The sequence below is a fragment of the Lissotriton vulgaris genome, chromosome 2_2 (genome assembly GCF_964263255.1).
Source record: "Lissotriton vulgaris chromosome 2_2, aLisVul1.2, whole genome shotgun sequence".
NCBI lineage: Eukaryota > Metazoa > Chordata > Amphibia > Caudata > Salamandridae > Lissotriton > Lissotriton vulgaris.
In genome coordinates this window covers 286109337-286123166 of record NC_141688.1, presented here as the reverse complement: position 1 = coordinate 286123166, position 13830 = coordinate 286109337, and positions in this window count along the sequence as shown.

Sequence of the window (13830 nt, the reverse complement as noted above, 5' to 3'; positions counted from 1 at the left end):
AGCCTATTGACAACCACCTGATTGCGCCCGACATTGCCTTGTTCCGTCCTGGTTCCACCCTGGTCACTGCTGAGTGACCCAGACTCTGTCCCCTCTGCTTTCAGGTACTTTTCGACTTCGATCCACCCTTGGATCACACCGGACACTTCTGCTTCACATCGCCTGCAGCTTCTACAGCTCCAAGCACCAAGAGCCTGCGTGTCAAAACCCGACGCCACTTCGACCCTGTGCACCCACGGCCTGTGGGTGAGGTAACATTGCAACGCCGGTGTTCCCACACTGGTACACACCTCTAGGGTCTGTGTCTAAAGTTGTGTTCCTCTAGGTTCAGCGGAAGTATCTTTTAACTCACTTTGTGTAACTTTTACGCACCATTGACATTGCATTGGTGCAAGCCGCACTTCCCGTGCTGCACCCGAGTTCCGTGGGCTACTCCCGACTTCAGCATTGCTAGTTCTGACTGCTCCCAGCGAATCTCTAGGCCCTAGGCCTAACCACTGTTCAATTGGTATCTCTTATACCACTTTTCTACTATATGGTTTAAGTGGCCACCGGCCCTCATCCAAAATTGTGCAACTTTGTATGTTATACTGTGCTTTTGATTTAACGCTTGTGCCCCTTTCCTCATAAAGAGTACTGGGGAGTAATTTAGAAATAAATACATATATTTTTATAATATATACTTGTGTGGTGTCCTTTCATTTGATTACAGGATTGTATGTGGTAAAACAGCTCGCTTAACACGACCTCTAAAGTTAAGCCTTTAAGGCTGCTTAGTCCATGCTACCACTAGGATAGCTTGTCTAACAAGGTTGACTTACAACCAGACATCTTTGGGGTTTGTTTGGACTGATACCAAGTGGTTCCAGAATTGGAAACACTACATATCAGGCCAACTTCTCACAAGTGGTCAAAGATAAGTCCACATCATATAGGAGAACTGCCTGTGTGGGGATTCTGACTAGGCCAGATTCCACCTCAGTACCCAAGGTTAACCCTACTATCCCCTTAGGTTGTGTACTACCACTGCTGACTGTACTAGGGGGTGCAGTTGCTTTAGGAGCTGCAGTGGTAGGAACTGGATTTTTCTTAGTGCATTCACTGCCCCAGTGTGAAACTGATTTGCAGGTATTACACCAAGGTTTCTTTGGGCCATCATTCTTCTTTTTCTTGTTTCCATTTTGGGAACCCCCCTCCTTATTGCTAGTTTGGGGGCCTGAAGACTTCTAGTCCTTTTCTTTATCTTTCTGATTCCCACCCTTCTGGTCTGTTTTCTTCTGGTCACTTTGGTTCTGGTTTTTCTGCTTAATCCTTGTTCTGACCCATTTGTCTGCCTTCTTTCCCAATTCTTGGGGAGAGGTCAAATCAGAGTCAACAAGGTATTGATGCAACAGCTGGTTCTGACAGTTATTAAGGATCTGCTCTCTCATCATAAGATTGTACAATCCTGTATAGTCTGAAACTTTACTTCCCTGCAGCCAACCCTCCAGAGCCTTAGTGGCACAATCAACAAAATCAGTCCAGTCCTGAGTCTGTGCTTTTGGGTGTCTCTGAACAACAACCTGTATTGCTCAGTGGTTAGGCCAAACCCTTCAATAAGAGCACTCTTCAGGACAGAGTAGTTTTTGGCATCCTCAGGTCTAACAGTGAGGAGCCTATCCCTCCCGTTCTCAGAAAAGGAGTACCATAAAATTGCTGCCCACTGATCCTCAGGGACCTGCTGTACCATGCAGGCCCTCTCAAGAGCAGTCATCCATTTGTGGATGTCATCCCCTTCCTTGTAGGGGGGCACAATTTTTGTCAGGTTTCTATTGTCATAGGCCCTGTCTTTTTCTTTAGGAACTTTGCTGCCACCAGTGGCATCTAAGCCACACAATTTTCTTTATCTTGCTAAAGCAAGTTTAGCTTGAGCCAAGGCTACCTCTTCCCTCTCTATCTGGAGTTGGACAGCCCTCATTCTGGCCCTATGCTCTTTCCTCTGGGAGGGAGTCATCCCTCTTTGAGATTCTCTTGAGGCACTAGAAAGATGAGAGTCCCCTGATTGAGATCTCACCCTCCTGTTGCCTGGGAGAATTTGGTTATGAGATCTGGAGAGGTGCTGGCCCTCTCCATTCCCATGTAGGTCTAGGTTGGCCTGGTTAAGCCTGGCAACCTGTACCTGGGTCACCCTCTGATCCTGATCTTCAGGCTCATCTACATCTGAGCCTTCCTCTTCCTCTTCCTCCTCCTCTTCTTCTTCTTCTTCTGGAAGATCCTCAATCTCAGGGGAGTGTACCCCTTCACCTGAAACTAAGGGAGCCTGACTCACCTTATCTAAGTCATCCTTTTCCAGGATAGCTATTAGGGAAGGGATGGTAGGGCCTCTGCCCTTTTTTAGCCCCCTGGCTGTGCACAAGGCACTCAGGTCTTTGTGGCTAAGGTTGTCATATCTGGAAGTTGCCTTGATAGGGTCAACTGCTACAGGAGCAGAGCCTGAAGCTCCACCTGTATCAGACATGACTGCTAGTGAGGTGTAAGGGATGCACTTACCAACACTAAGTGTTTTCCTATTGTACCTTGCTTGTGAGTTGTAGTCAGGGTGTGCTAATCCCTTTAATCTACAACTACTAAGTTCAGTAGAACTTAATATGCTAAGCTTTTGATGTATATGTACCTAAGATACTTGATGTGATCTTTCAATTTGATGTAAAGATTGCAATGGTAAAACAACAGCAAGCTCAAATCCGCACCGCTGCGCACCAATGTGAGAAGTTGGCCTGATATGTAGTGTTTCCAATTCTGGAACCACTTGGTATCAGTCCAAACAAACCCCAAAGATGTCAGGTTGTAAGTCAACCTTGTTAGACAAGCTATCCTAGTGGTAGCATGGACTAAGCAGCCTTAAAGGCTTAACTTAAGAGGTCGTGTTAAACGAGCTGTTTTACCACATACAATCCTGTAATCAAATGAAAGGACACCACACAAGTATATATTATAAAAATATATTTATTTATTTCTAAATTACTCCCCAGTACTCTTTATGAGGAAAGGGGCACAAGCGTTAAATCAAAAGCACAGTATAACATACAAAGTTGCACAATTTTGGATGAGGGCCGGTGGCCACTTAAACCATATACTAAAAAAGTGGTATAAGAGATACCAATCGAACAGTGGTTAGGCCTAGGGCCTAGAGAATCGCTGGGAGCAGTCAGGACTAGCAATGCTGAAGTCGGGAGTAGCCCACGGGACTCGGGTGCAGCACGGAGAGTGCGGCTTACACCAATGCAATGTCAATGGTGCGTAAAAGTTACACAAAGTGAGTTTAAAGATACTTCCGCTGAACCTAGAGGAACAAAACTTAAGACACAGACCCTAGAGGTGTGTACCAGTGTAGGAACACTGGCGTCGCAATGTTACCTCACCCACAGGAAGTGGGTGCACAGGGTCGAAGTGGCGTCGGGTTTTGACACGCAGGTTCTTGGCGCTTGAAGCTGAAGATGCTGCAGGCGATGTGAAGGAGAAGTGTCCGGTGGATCCAAGGGTGGATCTGAAGTGGTGAAGACCTGAAAGCAGAGGGGACAATGTTCAAAGTCACTGACCAGTGACCACCGTGGAACCAGGCAAAGTTGGGTGCAAACAGGTGATGAGGTGTTGCTTCTCTCTGCAGCCACGTGGACACGAAGAGGTCAAGGACTTCCTTTAAAGGCTCTAGCTGATGGCGGTCTCGGCAACTCGATTGAGGCAAACAAGCCTTGGCTATTGCAAGCCACGGGGAAAGTGAAAAAGGCTTAATACTCGGACCAGCAAGGTCAGAGCGGGTACTCCTTTCTACAGGAGCGAGGGGAGGTCTGGAGCAACCAGCCCCACAGTGTAAATCGTAGGTTTCGTCGCCAAGATGGCCGCTGACCACGTGACAAGCGGCCGGGATGGCGAGTCGAGTGGCACAAAACAAAAGGGCCCCACGCAGATCGTGGAGATGCTGGAGGGCTGATCTTTACTGCAAATGCTGCTCGGTTGTATGGCTTCTTAAACCCCAAAGCACAGAGTCGAGGGTGCCTCAGGTGTTGCGCAGTCAGCGTCTCGGGGGTCTTTCAAGATGTCCGCTCCCACGTCTCTCGGTGCCTCCACGGGTCCCTTCTTTGCAGAGACTGTGGATCGGGCTGGGAGAAGTCTGGGAAGCTGGGTCTTGTCAGACTCTGCACTCGGGCTCCGGCGGGAAGCGGATGCAGATGTCGAGGTGCTGGGTGGTGCCTGTGTTCACAGGGTGGCCCCTCCTAGGCCACAAGAAGATGCTCTTCAGTCTTCTATTCATCAGAAAGTCGAAGTCCAGTCGTCTTCTTAGTTTAAAGTTGATTTCAGGATGATCTGAGTTGCATTGGCACTGCTCCCACTCTTATTCGAATCTGGTGGGCTGGACATCCTGCTAGGTCCCCTCCTATGGGTGGGACCCAGGAAGGGGGTGGTTACACCCCTTTCCTTTGATCCAGGCCGTGCTGGAACTGGGGCTGGAAGGCCCCAGAACCGGTTGGGCCGGATTATGCAAGGGGCAGCCTTGTGCTCCCCAGGCAGTGTCTGGTTTCTTTGAAACCTCCCTACTACAATCCACTATCTCCTGTCTGGGGTGGTTTGACACCGCCCTGCGACAGGAAACCTTTTGTCCAGGCCACCATATGCTGAGTTTCAGTCAGCAGCAGGAGGCCAGACCCGTGTCTGTGGCAGAGGCATCAATTTTGTGGATCTGAGGCTCATTTTAAATCAACCGCATTTCAGTAAAGTAACATGTCTTATCCCTCTAGAAGGGTGGAATGCTACCCCCGTCGCCAGAACTGGCGAGGGGGTAGTATTCCAATTCGTGTGACACCTTACACGACATGTTTTGATAAAGCCAAACCAAAGTTGCTATATAACCGCGAGGATTATAAGGCGCTTAAGAGTATATGGTATGGCATTATCCTGGATCAGCTTAGGGAGTTGTTCCCGACAGCTGCAGACAGGCTCAGCTCATGCCAGAGCTCCATCTCAAGTAAAACCACGCACTCTGCCTCCAGGATTGATGAGGCCTTCAATAGGAGTGGCTCACAGGTTTATATGTGTCCAGATATAGGTTTAGATATAGGTATACTATATCTAAGCAAGGGGTGATTACACCCACTTGCCCCCAGCTGAGTGATCAGCCAGTTGTGTCAATTTAAGAACCAGCCAGGGGTGGCAAAAGCTATGCTTCAGCCCCTGGTAGGCCTTGGTGGCACCTATGCCCTGATCACCTATAGTGCATGGTACAGGGGCTGACAAGGAGTCCATTTCCAGTTGTGGTATGTACCTATAGCACATGTATTATGAATTTAGAGAGAGAACTGCAGGCTGGGGGTCAGATTAGCAGGCCCACAGCCTCAGTAAGTCGAAAACCAGTGAAGCAAAAAGCAAAAATTGGGGTGACCATAGGATAGCAGACCCTACTCTCCTACAATGACATTTGACCTCTGTCTTCAAAGTGCAGTGATTGTGACATGATAAAAACAGAGTTTAATGGCTTCTTTATTTATAGCTTGGACTTTCTCGAACCTCCTAGTGGGTCACAACCCCCAGTTTGGGAAACACTGACCTAGTCTACTTTTTGATTTTGAAACAAACACTTTGTTGTTTTTTCATTAAAAAACCGTAGCGATTAGTACATATGATGAGGTATGGATTGTGTCGTCATGTAGTGTCATGTGTCATGTGGCGTCATGTGCCATGTGGTGTTGTGTGTCATCATGTGTTGTCATGTGTCATGTCTCATCATGTGTCATGTAGTGTCGTGTCATGTGATGTCATGAGTCATGCCATGTGTTGTCATGTGTCATTTGGTGTCATGTGGTGTCACGTGGCATTATGTATCATCATGTGTCATATGGTGTCATGTGTCATCATGTGTCATGTGAAGTCATGTGGTGTCATGTGCTGTCATCAAGTGTCATGTGGTGTCATGACGTGTCATGTGGTGTCATGTGTCATTTGGTGTAATGTGGCATCATGTTTCATGTGGTATGTTGTGTTGTCATGTGTCTATATGTGTCAATATGTGTCATGTGTTGTCAGTCATGTGGTATCATGTGTCATCATGTGTCATGTGTCATCATGTGGTGTCATGTGTCATGTATTGTCATTTGGTGTCATGTGTCATCATGTGTCATGAGTCTTGTGGTGTCATGTGTCATGTGCCATGTGACATCATGTGTCATCATGTGTTGCCATGTGTCGTCATGTCTTGTCATGTGTTGTCATGTGTAATCTGGTGTCATGTGCCATGTGTCGTCATGTGTCGTCATGTGTCTTCATGTGTCATGTGGTGTCATGTGTCATCATGTGATGGCATGTGGTGTCATGTGGTGTCATGTGTCATCATGTGTCATGTGTTGTCATGTGGTGTCATGTGTCATCATGTGTCATGTGGTGTCATGTGCCATGTGTCATCATGTGTCATCATGTGTCTTCATGTGTCATGTGGTGTTATGTGTCATCATGTGTCGTCATGTGATGGCATGTATTGTCATGTGGTGTCATGTGTCATCATGTGTCATGTGCGGTCATGTGGTGTCTTGTGTCATCATGTGTCATGTGTTGTCATGTGGTGTCATGTGTCATCATGTGTCATGTGGTGTCATGTGTCATGTGGTGTCATGTGTTGTCATGTGCCTTCATGTGCCATGTGGTGTCATATAGTGCCATGTGTCATCATGTGGCATATGTCGTTTGAATATCTTTATTCGGCAAATTGATCACCATAAAAGAATACATATACATATACATTTCCAATTTACCAGTAAAAAAAAGATTATAAAATACAATAAAAAGCATGGGCACCTCATTCATTAGTTTGGTAACAGTGAATACATCATCAGCCTATAGGACCCCCCGGGTGCAGTTTCAATAAGCGGGAGCGTGTCAACCACGCACTTCCCAAAAATTTAGCCACCCCACAAATCATAATGGCAGATGAAGAATCTGTAGAGAGGACGCATAGTGCCTGGCTATGGCACCTCAACCCTAATTCCCTGCAGACGGGTTTCAACCAGAATTTCCGCGCCCCTTTGTAGGCTGGGCAGGCGAAAAACAAGTGAGCCACCGATTCCTTTGGTGCCGCACAGCCAGGGCATGCGCGCAAGAGGGCATCTGAATTCGACCACCTCACCGTAAAGTCATGCACCGGGAGCGTCCCATATCGCAGTTTTAGGTACAACGCTCGATCCAACGGTTTGGTTATCAAGTCGAGAAAGGGTTCCAATTTTCTCACACATTTAATTGACAAAAATTGATCAGTAAGTGAGCCCACATTCGTAACCCTCGTAGCGTTACTCTGTACCCAGTCCCAGTATAGTTTTTTAATCACATCTTTGGGTGGCGGTGATTGCGACTCCCATGCCTCTCTTAGACCCAAATTGAAAGCCAGTTCTTTCAGTTTGTTTAGCCATCCTATTTTTTTACCCGTGTCCAGTAAAAGTAGATCGTCCAACCCTTCTGCATACTTTGCGAGCTCCTCAGTTCTTCTTAAACGGGACCAGAAGAGCAACGGGCGTAGCCTCACCAAGTCCTTTAGTGTTCTTCTGCCCAGATCTAATCTTAGTGGGATCATTGGGGTGGAAGCGGGAAGAGCTACCACCTTCCTAAAGAAATTATTTTCCGCTGTCATCAGATCTGAAACCCCTTCGAACCCCCAAAGTTCGGAGCCATAAAGTGCTGCAGGAAGAATCTGTCCCTCATAGATGGCCATAGCTGGGGAGACTGGTTTACTACTTGATTCACGGAGCTCCTTCAGCGTCACCCCGGATACTCTACGGTGACTGAGTAACATTTTGGAAAGATGGTCCTTCCAGGTCATGCAGCTGTTTATCCGGACACCAAGATAGTCAAAAGATTCGACCAGCTCGAGGGGAGCACTATTGAGCACAAAATTATTTTTAAATCTTTTTGAGGGGGCGAAAGCCATCAATTTGGTTTTTGATGTATTGATGGTTAAGCCTCGGCTAGTGCAGAAGGAGCTAAAACGATTCAAGAGTTTTTGTAAGCCCACCGGGGATTTGGAAATTAATAGGGTGTCATCAGCGAAGAGGAGTGTGGGGATTCTCTCCCCCGCCAGGGATGGGGCATCCGTCTCCACCCCCTTCAGATGGTCCACCACTCCATTTACGAATAGGGAGAAGAGGGTCGGAGCCATGACACAGCCCTGACGTACTCCTCTCCGTACTGGGATCCTATCTGTTAGTTGTCCCTGGGATCCCCATCTAACCCTCGCATAATTCCCCTCGTGCAGCTTTACGATTAGGTTCAGAAGTCCACTGGGAAAACCCATCTCTCCAAGTATTTCCCAAAGTTTTGCACGAGGGACCAGGTCGAACGCAGTCTTGAGATCTATGAAGGCCATATACAAACTGCCTTTCTTGATGGTAACCGCCTTCCAATAGATGGCAAAAAAACGAAAGACCTGGTCCATCGTGCCTACCTTCCTTCTGAAACCCGCTTGTAAGTGGGAGAGGATACTGGCATCCTCTATCCAATCGCCTACTCTTGAGATGATGACCCTGCCGACCACTTTCTGGATTATGTCTATCAAATTGATAGGTCTGTAGTTCGCAGGGTCATCTCTTACCCCCTTCTTAAACACAGTAACTACCTCGGCCCCTTTCCAGGAGTCTGGTACCTGGTGTCCCCTCATGATCAGATTCATTATAATAGCAATTAGTTTGGCCCAGGCCTCTGGCTCCGCCATCAACAGATCTCCAGGAATCCCATCCTGCCCGGCTGCTTTCTTAGGGGTTAGATGTCTAATCGCCATCACTACTTCTGGGGTCGAAAATAAAAGGGCATTGTCCCCTAGGTGGTCCCCTTCACCCAGACTATTCACCCCAGGGCTAGTTGTTTCCTCCAAGTCTCCATATAGGGATGAAAAATGAGTAAACCATTGCTGGCTAGTTATATGATCGGCCAATGGTTGCGATTTTCTCTGCCTTGTCCTATTAATCAAATCCCAAAAAAGGTTCGGGTTCCTACTGCTCACAGCATTGGAGAGATCCTGCCAATGCTGTTCCTCCCACTCCCGTTTGGCCAATGATAATGTTTTCAGATAATCCTTCCTGGCCGCTCTAACCAGTAAAGGGTCCCCTGAAAGCAGAGCTTTTGTCAGATTTTTCCTTTTGCTCTTACAGTGATCTGTATACCATGGTTTACAAGGAGTAGAGGGTATAACGGGACCCCTGTTACTTTTCCCTTTCGAGATAAAAAATTGGCCAACTTGATCTATTGTGGCTTTATAGGCAGAGTCAAGGGAGGGGTGTTGGGGGCTGTTAATCCGATTTTCACCGTCCCAGCCCTCTAAATTAGAAGACAAACCCTCTACCAGGGATTTAATGATTCCTATATCATCCTCCTTAAGGTTAGCCTTATCCCATTTCAGTCTACGGTTATTGTTATATGGGATAACCTCTTTAGTTATTTTTAAGGTGTCATTCGCCCGCCTGTCATTAAAACACCCCAGTTGAACTTACAACAGAGGGGATTGTGGTCACTATCCTGACTTGGAAAGACCTCCATATCAATAAGGTCTGCCCAGAATCCAACATCCATTAGGATGTAATCGATTCGGGACGGCCCTGAGAGTCTATTAAAGGTCAGTGCCCCTGTCTGGTCGGATATAGTCCTGCCATTAAGGGCTCTTAGTTTGTGGTCCCTTGTCATTGCATTAATTTGAATGGCCCTAGATGACCATTTCCTAATAGGGGGCAGGGATAGAGTTGGGATAGACCATTTTGAATCCTCCTCTTCAATTCCTAAGGGGTCATCTCCGAGGAGGGGTTCAAACGTACAATTAAAATCACCCCCCACAAGGATTTTAGCTGAAGAGGGGCAATTGGCTAAGGCCTAGTCCAAAGCTGTTAAGGTCAAAGAGGAAGAGTCACCCGGTGTCCCTCTAGCATAGACATTAAAAAGGTCAAGCCTAACGACATCCTCCCGTCCTCTTGCCGAAAGGTGGAGTATATCATTACACTCCACATTGTGGCATGTGACCACCCAGTCCAGTTCTATTTTTATCCAGACCGTGAGACCACCCGCTGGTCTACCCTTTCCCTTGCTTACAGCGGGCACAGAGTGGGTGGTGTACCCCGATTTATGTAGCGGTAATAGACTCCATGTTTCCTGAAACAGGCAAACGTCAAACTGCTCAATGAGTGTGTGCCACTCCAGGATTTCTAACTTCCTCTTTAGCCCAGCAATATTCCAGGAAAGGAGGTTTATTACCCGCCGATCTCTGGGCATAGAAGTATAACCCACCTCAGTCGCACTCTCGTTATCCACCCTGGTCATAGGGCTCCCCCCCTCCTGAACCAATGGAATGGTGGTTGCAAGGCAACCAGCCATACTAGTCAAAGGCCCAGCTAGCCTAGAATCCTCAATAATGTTATTGGTGGTGGCCATATGGGCTGTAAGTAGACTAACTTCTCCTGTATCTATACTACCACAGAGTAGTCGAGGGACCTCCTCCCCAGGGAGTTCATTTAACCCCCCCCCGGACCCCAAACTTCAATCACAGTCTTCCAGCCCTGACAGCTGAGAAAACCGATTGTAAGTATCCAACGGGGTAAAGGGTCTCAGGTGATTCATCCTAGAGCCCTGGTTCATCATATGTCTATAAGGAACCATGGACCAAGCGGAGTGTAGGTCAGGCACCCTGGTGAACTGATGCCCATACTGGGGATAATTGTTATTATAGGGTAGTGTAAGGGGCGGCATATAAGACTGTGGTCTGTTTGAATGTTTAGAGGTAGTAGCTTCTGACCTGGGGTAGAAGTATGTTAAAGCCCGAGGGGTGATACAGGTTTCCCCATTCCCAGGTGGCCAGTTTAAGATATAATCAACAGCCCGAGGGTCTCTAAAATTGACCACCACAAGGTCCCCCTCTATATTTTTGGTTCTACTCCCCAGCCAGTTGATCCGTCTAACATGAACTATGTCCCCATCTATATTAGGCGCTATCGGCCTGTGCAACCTCAACCAGTGGATGATTTTATTCTTGAGATCAGCATATCCCTCCTTCTTATTTTCTGTTAACTGAGGGACCCCCGTTAAAATCACCACATAGGGCACTGCTTCTGGAGGAATCTCTACTTGTGGGACCCTTTTATGAGGTATTCTACTATTTCCACCATCCCCGTGTACGTTCTGGTTGTTGCTCGTCGAGGCCTTTAAGGTAGATTTGTTAGAGGCAGCACCCAATTCAATTGCTGGTGCCTTTAGTTGTTTAAGCGACGGTGTATTGTGAGGTAGGTGGTCAGCTCTACCCTGAGGCTGGCAAGTTTGCTTAATCAGAGCTGGGGCAGATGAAATTTTAGATTTCTTTTGAGGTGTGGTGGGAGGGGGCCCAGTCGAGGGTGTGGGATGCACCACCCCACTTCCTTTGTTTTTGGTGAGAGTAGACATACTAGTTATGGCAGCTTCCAATATGGTCAGTCTAATTTCCACCTTTTTAATGGACTCATTGATAGGTAGAAGGAGAGATCTCAACAAAAATTCCAAGTTCCCTATCACTGTGGGGGCAAGTAGGGGTGTAGTAACGGATGGGGTGGCTCTATCGTTGTTATCTGGAGCCACATCTTGTGTGGCTGCTACAGATGGACAATGAACCGGTAGAGCCACTACCTGTGGTGTATAATCCTGCTCCACTACTGGGGGAATCTCAGTTATAATGGGGGTTTTTGTCCCTTTACCAAAATCAATATGTGGTGTTTTGGCTTTACCCGGTACCACCCTTTGTTTCTTCCTTTTTTTACTAGGGGGAGGGCGGTGGATCTGGGCTACAGGTAAAAACTTAGCTTTCTGCTTCCTAGATTTAGATGTGACATTGACGCGGCTACAACTAGGGGTGGGTGAAACAATTATAATATTATCCAAGGGCAAACAGGGAGTAGCTACAAAATCACGAAACAGTAAGGGGACTCCGTCTTGACTTACGTTATCCTCACTCAAGACAGTCGAATCTCCCTCCCGGTTCAATACAAGCAGACTATCAGTGAGGGGTCTATGTTTCATACTCTCAACTGAGCGACGCCGCTCTGCCCTACGCTCTGCTAAAATAGAGTCCTTTTCTCCCTCACTCTTCTTAGGAAAATAATTCTCCAGTGAGCCATTGCGTAATCTGGTTTTTTTACCCGGAGTTACATCTTCTGTTGCCATATCCATCTTGTGGCGAGACACTAACCTCCGAACTGCAAGTGGAAAGAGGTCAGGCCCTGCCCGGCCTCCTCCGGCCCTGGACGGCCACAGACGGTCCCGCCCTTGTCCCGGGCTGCTCCCGCTCGCTCCCGCGAAGCGGGGATACTGCTCTCCTAGTAATACTACTGCTGTGCTGTCATTCGGTGATAGGCGGGGGGGGGTTGTGGCCAGCGGGGAGAGCAGCCCAGGTGTTGCTGGTTGGGCGCGCAGGGGCTCCTGGTCACTGGAGTCCCCTGCCTTGCTCGCAGCCCCGCTGGAACACTTGCCTGACCCCGCGCTCCTCCTTTGATCCTTGGTGCAGCCCTCTGATGTTCGACGCGCTGCGGGACCCGCGAAGCGGGTCCGGCGAGTCGTGGGTAGAAAAGAAGAGGGGAAGGTCCGCAGAGCAGCTGGTCCGCCGCGCTTCACAAGATAGGTGGCAAGCAATCCAAAAAGGTGTCCCACAGGCGCTGGGGAGAAGGCTACTTTTAACTCCGTGTGCGGGGGGCGTGGCCAGCGGGGAGAGCAGCCCAGGTGTTGCTGGTTGGGCGCGCAGGGGCTCCTGGTCACTGGAGTCCCCTGCCTTGCTCGCAGCCCCGCTGGAACACTTGCCTAACCCCGCGCTCCTCCTTTGATCCTTGGTGCAGCCCTCTGATGTTCGACGCGCTGCGGGACCCGCGAAGCGGGTCCGGCGAGTCGTGGGTAGAAAAGAAGAGGGGAAGGTCCGCAGAGCAGCTGGTCCGCCGCGCTTCACAAGATAGGTGGCAAGCAATCCAAAAAGGTGTCCCACAGGCGCTGGGGAGAAGGCTACTTTTAACTCCGTGTGCGGGGGGGCACAGCCAGCGGGGAGAGCAGCCCAGGTGTTGCTGGTTGGGCGCGCAGGGGCTCCTGGTCACTGGAGTCCCCTGCCTTGCTCGCAGCCCCGCTGGAACACTTGCCTGACCCCGCGCTCCTCCTTTGATCCTTGGTGCAGCCCTCTGATGTTCGACGCGCTGCGGGACCCGCGAAGCGGGTCCGGCGAGTCGTGGGTAGAAAAGAAGAGGGGAAGGTCCGCAGAGCAGCTGGTCCGCCGCGCTTCACAAGATAGGTGGCAAGCAATCCAAAAAGGTGTCCCACAGGCGCTGGGGAGAAGGCTACTTTTAACTCCGTGTGCGGGGGGGCGTGGCCAGCGGGGAGAGCAGCCCAGGTGTTGCAGGTTGGGCGCGCAGGGGCTCCTGGTCACTGGAGTCCCCTGCCTTGCTCGCAGCCCCGCTGGAACACTTGCCTGACCCCGCGCTCCTCCTTTGATCCTTGGTGCAGCCCTCTGATGTTCGACGCGCTGCGGGACCCGCGAAGCGGGTCCGGCGAGTCGTGGGTAGAAAAGAAGAGGGGAAGGTCTGCAGAGCAGCTGGTCCGCCGCGCTTCACAAGATAGGTGGCAAGCAATCCAAAAAGGTGGCATATGTCATCATGTGTCGTCATGTGTTGTCATGTGTCATGTGGTATCATATGTCATGTGGTGTTATGCATTGTCATGTGTTGTCATGTGCCTACATGTGTCATGTGGTGTCATGTGGTGTCATGTGGTGTCATGTGGTGTCATGTGTCTTCATGTGTCATGTGTTAGTCATGTGGTATCATGTGTCATGTG